The following is a 7,170-nucleotide window of genomic DNA, read 5'->3' as shown; positions in this document are numbered from 1 at the left end:
TATTTATGCCGTAGGTTTGATTAATTCTTTAAACAGTGAATAGAAATTATATACAAAATAGCCTGTTTTCATTTTGCTTTCATTGATTGACACTACTTCCTAATTTTCCTTAAAATAAGATCAGATTAATAATAGAGTGAACCAATACATTTTCATGCAATACAGATTATCAATTTTCTGAATGTACTTATTTGAGCATTATTACGGGAAGGTCGGAGAAATGACTGAAAGAAATTTGAATGCGATGGTTTGTTCGCCATTATTATCCTTTCAATTGGGTCTGTTTTTCATTCCCTTTCAAGTAGCTCCATTCGTTTCTTCAAGGCGTTTCTTTTAACAATTCAGCCGGGGAGAGAGTGTTCCTGAATGAGAAAGGGGAAGCAACAGGTGGATTCGACATCACCAACTTGATCACTTTCCCAAACAGATCCTTTCAGAGAGTTAGAGTTGGAGTCTTAGATCCCAGGGCTCCAAAAGGGAAAGAATTATACATTGATGAAGATAGGATTACCTGGCATTCTGCTTTTAACCAGGTATGGACCCATTTCATGGAGCGTATTGTGATCCATTATGATTCCATGAAGATGCCTTTGTCCGTAAAGCCATATTGAACATTGTCTCTGTATAAATCTATATAATTTATAAACCTACAGTAACTTCTGTTTTTGAAAGAAGAATGGCTTATTCTGAAAAAGAAAATACTCTCCATACTTAAGCATTTACAAAACTGACATACAATGAGAAAACATTCCGTATTTGGATTGCAATGATCAATTGATCCATTATGACACCATGAAGATGTCTTTGCCTTTATTGAACATAGTCTCTTTGTACATATTTTCTTTCAGTCTCTTTTTAAAAGAAAGAAAAAAAAAACCCAGATATCTATACACAGCATATAAAAATGGCTGTTTGTGCGTGTTCCAGCATAACTATGGAACGCCTTGAGCAATTTCAACTAAACTTGGTACACAGATGATTTACTCTCTGGAAACAAATACTGTGTGGGTAAGACGCCCCCCAACACCCCTTGGGGTGTGCGTTCTGTTAAGATACAGCTTGTTGTGCCTTAAAATGGCTTATATTGTACTGCCATAAAATGGTTTCCACTGTACAGCACAGTGGAGTTGCCATGGTAACGGCTTCACAGTACTCCACAATGGGGCTCCCTCTGGTAAGGGGGAAAATACAACATTTGGTCTGGACATTTTCTCCCTATAAATAAATACCGGGGCAATCCTGGGTTATCATACAAATGGTGACCCTGGTCAAGAATTTACCAACCTGACAAAATGACATTAGAATGTAAACGCCAAATTTTCATATCTGAGCTACATTTCCATTTGAAATCATGGAAGTCACATTTGTTTCCATAAGATCACGCACATTTATTTATTCACCCCGCCATTCTTTAAACCGGTCATTAAAACCCTTTCCTGGCATGAAGGAGAATAATTAGAATCTCTTTTTTTTCATATATATATGACCAGGTCCTTCCAATTTCTCTGTGTAACAACCGTTGTTCTCCCGGATACTGGAAGAAAGGGATAGAAGGAAAACAATTCTGTTGCTATGACTGCGCTTCATGCCCAGACGGAAAAATTTCCAATCAACATGGTAGGTGAGACAATCCATTCAGTTTTCATTAGATTGACTTAAGCAAAATGCAATTCATTACTTGGAGATGTGTAGAATTTAGTAGTTTTAGGAGTTTGCCAGGGTGAATGTTTCTTTTATATTCTGTGGGCTACAATCTCCTATTCAGAAATCAAAGCTTGCTTGTAAGACTTTGGCAGGTCAATTTTCTTAATATGGGTCCAAATATATATACCAGGGGTTGTAACACAAATACATACCTATTTCCCTGGCTCAACTGATAAGGAAGTGAGCCCGTGGCTTAGTGGCTAAAACTCCTGCCTAAGATATATACAGCCCGGGTTCAAATCCCAGTAACGGTATGGCTAGCTGATGAGAGCTAATTAGCTCGAAATAGATCTATACTAGTCTCCCTTTATTTATTTATCAGTACAAATACAACACACACACACACACACACACACACACACACACACATATATATATATATATATATATATATATATCAGTGACGTGCAGTCAGGTGAGGCAAGTGAGGCACAGCCTCACCACTCTCATCATGGAAAAAAAAAAGTAAAAGGAAAAAGCTGAGCTAGTTGCTGCCTCACCGTGGATGACTCTGCTTAACCTCACTGGTGCTCTCCCTCCCCAAGTGTAGTGACTTCCTCCCCAGGCCCCCATTCATTTCTCTCTCTCACACACACAGCTGGATAAAACTATATAAAAATCTAGCCCAGCTTCACTGATTACAAGTTTGAAAAGGCAACGTGGCTCCACCTGCAATCAAACTACACTTGGGGAGGGAGAGCACAAGCGAGCACTGAGGAGACCACAGGAGGAGGCAGGAAGCCAGGCAAAGAGCCATGCTGTAGTACACACACTTCCCCCCAGCCTCTTTCTTTTGGAAGGCTCGGCTCCCTCCGGCTTCTCTGCCTCTCCTCTCACCCCAGCCTGCCAGCAGGAGGTGGTAGGTGGGCTTTATTGTGTTCCAGGCATTTCCCACCCAGACAGCAGGCTGCATTTGCAATGGTGGAGGTGTTTGGGAAAGGCAGCAGGGGAATGGGGGGGGGGATGGCAGAGGAGCTGCTTTCAAGCCACTGGAAAAGATATCCAATCCAACTTTTGTGTGGGGGGGGGGTTGTTTGAGAGTAAGTGAGAGAGGGAAGGGGTAGGAGAGATAGTCCAATCTAACTTCTGTGTGTGTGTGTGTGTGTGTGTGTGTGTGTGTTTGAGAGAGGGGGAGGAAGGGAGAGAGGGAGGAAGGAGGGGAAGGAGAAGAAAAAGAAAGAAGGAGCAAAGGAGAAAAACAAATGCTGTTGCTTTAAATTGGAACTGAGCATGCCTGGAAGTGGAATTCTGGGAGTTGAAGTCCACAAGTCTAAAAATATTTGAAACCCAGCACTGTGTCAGTGCCTCACCAGTCATAAACCTCACCGCACGTCACACACACACACACACACGCACACACACACACACACACACACACACACACACACACACACACACACACATATATATATATATATATATATATATATATATATATATATACACATACACACAGACATACATACATACATACATACATACATACATACATACATACATATATATATATATATATATATATATATATATATAGCTGATGAGAGCTAATTAGCTCGAAATAGATCTATCCTAGTCTCCCTTTATTTATTTATCAGTACAAATACAACACACACACACACATATAAACATACACACATACACACATACACACACACACACACACACACACACACATATATATATATTGTACTGATAAATAAATAAAGGGAGACTAGGATAGATCTATTTCGAGCTAATTAGCTCTCATCAGCTAGCCATACCCTTACTGGGATTAGAACCCGGGCTGTATATATCTTAGGCAGGAGCCTTAACCACTAAGCCACGGGTTCTCTTCCTTATCAGTTGAGCCAGGGAAATAGGTATGTATTTATGTTACAACCCCTGGTATGACTAAATATGGGAGGAAGGTCACTACTCCCTCTTTCTGTCCTTCAGCTTATCACAAAGACCATGCAGGCAGAAAACCATATTTTTATTTTTACTGTTGCCTTTTTATATTTGTGTTGTAATTGTACTGATAAATAAATAAAGGGAGACTAGGATAGATCTATTTCGAGCTAATTAGCTCTCATCAGCTAGCCATACCCTTACTGGGATTAGAACCCGGGCTTATTTATTTATCAGTACAATTACAACACAAATATAAGATAAGATATATACAGTCCGGGTTCTAATCCCAGTAAGGGTATGGCTAGCTGATGAGAGCTAATTAGCTCGAAATAGATCTATCCTAGTCTCCCTTTATTTATTTATCAGTACAATTACAACACAAATATAAAAAGGCAACAGTAAAAATAAAAATATGGTTTTCTGCCTGCATGGTCTTTGTGATAAGCCGAAGGACAGAAAGAGGGAGTAGTGACCTTCCTCCCATATTTAGGCATACCAGGGGTTATATATATATATCCATTGAGCCGTTTTAGGTTTCTTGATGGTATCCTCAAATATCACTCATCAAATTTGCAGATGACACCAAGCTGGCAGGAATAGCCAACACTCCAGAAGATAGGCTTAAGATACAGAAGGATCTTGACAAACTTGAACATTGGGCACTATCTAATAAAATGAAATTCAATGGTGAAAAGAGTAAGGTTCTACATTTAGGCAACAAAAATGAAATGCACAGGTACAGTATAGATGATACCTTGCTCAGTAGTAGTAACTGTGAAAGGGATCTTGGAGTCCTAGTGGACAACCATTTAAATATGAGCCAGCAGTATGCAGCAGCTGCCAAAAAAAGCCAACACAGTCCTAGGCTGCATCAACAGAGGGATAGAATCAAGATCATGTGAAGTGTTAATACCACTTTATAATGCCTTGGTAAGGCCACACTTGGAATATGGCATTCAGATCTGGTCGCCACGATGTAAAAAAGATGTGGAGACTCTAGAACTCTAGAAAGAGTGCAGAGAAGAGCAACAAAGATGATTAGGGGACTGGAGACTAAAACATATGAAGAACGGTTGCAGGAACTGGGTATGTTTAGCTTAAGAGAAAGAAGGACTAGGGGAGACATGATAGCAGTGTTCCAATATCTCAGGGGATGCCACAAAGAAGAGGGAGTCAAACTATTCTCCAAGGCACCTGAGGGTAGAACAAGAAGCAATGGGTGGAAACTAATCAAGGAGAGAAGCAACTTAGAACTGAGGAGGAATTTCCTGACAGGTAAAACAATGAATCAGTGGAACAGAAGTTGCCTCCAGAAGTTGTGAATGCCCCAACACTGGAAGTCTTTAAGGAGATGTTGGATAGCCATCTGTCTGAAACGGTATAGGGTTTCCTGCCTAGGCAGGGGGGTGGACTAGAAGACCTCCAAGGTCCCTTCCAACTCTACTATTGTATTGTATTGTATTGTCCTAAAGGAGGGCCTGACTTGGGGCACTCACATTGCAGCACTGGTCAAAAAGGCCCAGCAGAGATTAAAATACCTGAGATTTCTCAGGAAACAACAACTGAATGAAAAAATTCTGGTGACCTTCTACCGCTGCACCATAGAGAGTATTTTAACTTACTGCACCTGTGTGTGGTTTGCCAGTTGCATAGGGCCAAATAAAACAGTGCTGCAGAAGGTTAACCCCATTGCACTTGTGCCGACCTATTTTTGTGCAAAAGTCCCCGTGTGTGGAGTGCGTACGGAACATTTTTGCATGCACCAAACCAGCAGTAATACTGACTGTATAGTGCAATATGAAGGGAATATCAGGGGTTTTCAATTCAATTGTATAGAATGTGAAGGGTGTGTGTTTGTGTTTTTGTTATTATACTTATAATGTACACTGAAGATGACATTTAATTTCGTTGTACGAGATGCAATGACAATGAAGTAAACTAACTATGATCACCTCATCTATTATCTATTTGTGTATTTTTCATATTTTCAATTTCATTTGCCTTTTGCGGGTTTACTTTCCCCCCCTGTAAGATTAATAAAGGAGAATATTTATAACTCACAGGTGACATGAAAGGTCTTTGGTGCTCTCTGATCTCTCTTGTTTTCTTACAGATTTTTCTGTAACTAGGTAACATCATTAGGACTAGTACTGATGATGTTACCAAATTTCGGTAATGAAACATCTGCAAGAAAACAAGCGAGATCAGAGCGCACCCTTCTCCCCGTAAGCTTGTTCACTCGGTAAACAAATATATCATCGTTTTTATAAATTTGGGATAAGGTAAAGGTAAAGGTGTGTCAGTCCTTCCCGACTCTAAGGGATGGTGCTCATCTCCATTTCAAAGCCAAAGCCAAAGAGCCAGTGCTGTCCGAAGACATCTCCGTGGTCATGCGGTCGGCATGACTAAACACCGAAGGTACACAGAACGCTATTTCTCTAACAAAGGACAGGATTAATAATTAACCATTATCATTTTGAAAGCAATCATAGAAGATGCTTTCTGCTTGTTGGAACCAACATATTTTTTTCTAGTATTGATTTCAAAGAATAATTGCCCTTCCTTCAAATGTACTTTGCTACATGTGAATCCTAAAGAGAGGAAAACCTGCATTTTCACAGAATCATGATCAGACTAGTAACTGCTGGAAAGAACTCATTAGCAGTAGCAGTGAGTATCCGCTAGGAAAAACAATTTTCAGCAATACAGAATGGATAGGTGACAAATGCCTTGACTTTTCTTACAGATATGGATGACTGTTTTGAATGTTCAAAAGATCAATATCCAGATAAAGGACAGAAAGAATGTATCCTGAAACCGGTGGTCTTTCTATCATTTGAAGAAACCTTAGGAACTGGTTTAACCTCAGCTGCTCTTTATTTCTCCTTCTTGACCACTTGGGTACTCAGAACTTTTATTAAACACAGGGATACTTCCATTGTCAAAGCCAACAACAGATCCCTCACCTACACCCTGCTTGTCTCTCTTCTGCTCTGTTTTCTCTCCTCTTTGCTCTTCCTCAGCCAACCAGGCAATGTGACCTGCTTTCTCCGTCAACCAACATTTGTTATCACCTTCTCAGTGGCCATTTCTAGTGTACTGGCCAAAACTATTACTGTGGTTGTGGCTTTCATGGCTACTAAACCGGGATCTCAGATGAGGAAATGGGTGGGGAAAAGATTGGCCTTTTCTATTGTACTGTCCTGCTCCCTCTTCCAAGTATGTATTTGTATTCTTTGGTTGTCAACATCTCCCCCATTCCCTGAGTTGGACATGCACTCAGAGCTCCAAGAAATGATTTTACAATGCAATGAGGGTTCAACATCCTTCTTCTACTGTGTTTTGGGCTACATGGGTATCTTGGCCATTGCCAGCTTTATTGTGGCTTTCCTTGCCCGTAAATTACCCAACAGCTTTAACGAAGCCAAGTTCATCACCTTCAGCATGTTGGCCTTCTGCAGTGTTTGGATCTCCTTTTTTCCAGCCTATTTGAGCACAAAAGGAAAAGCCATGGTAGCTGTGGAGGTCTTCTCCATCTTGGCCTCCAGCGCTGCTTTACTGGGATGCATATTCTTG

At 40.4% G+C, this 7,170-nt stretch overlaps 1 long non-coding RNA gene across 1 annotated transcript; it reads left to right on the top strand.

Moving 5' to 3' along the window:
* The first annotated feature begins 446 nt into the window (after positions 1-446).
* Positions 447-6,438, top strand: LOC309382277. The gene is made up of 3 exons (XR_014173653.1): positions 447-533; positions 1,491-1,617; positions 6,341-6,438. It is a non-coding gene; the product is annotated as an uncharacterized lncRNA (long non-coding RNA).
* The last annotated feature ends 732 nt before the right edge of the window (positions 6,439-7,170 follow it).

The sequence above is a fragment of the Natrix helvetica genome (genome assembly GCF_964273705.1).
Source record: "Natrix helvetica genome assembly, chromosome: Z".
In the NCBI taxonomy this organism is placed as follows: domain Eukaryota; kingdom Metazoa; phylum Chordata; class Lepidosauria; order Squamata; family Natricidae; genus Natrix; species Natrix helvetica.
The sequence above is the reverse complement of the archived record's forward strand: the minus strand, read 5'-3'. Positions and strand labels throughout refer to the sequence as shown.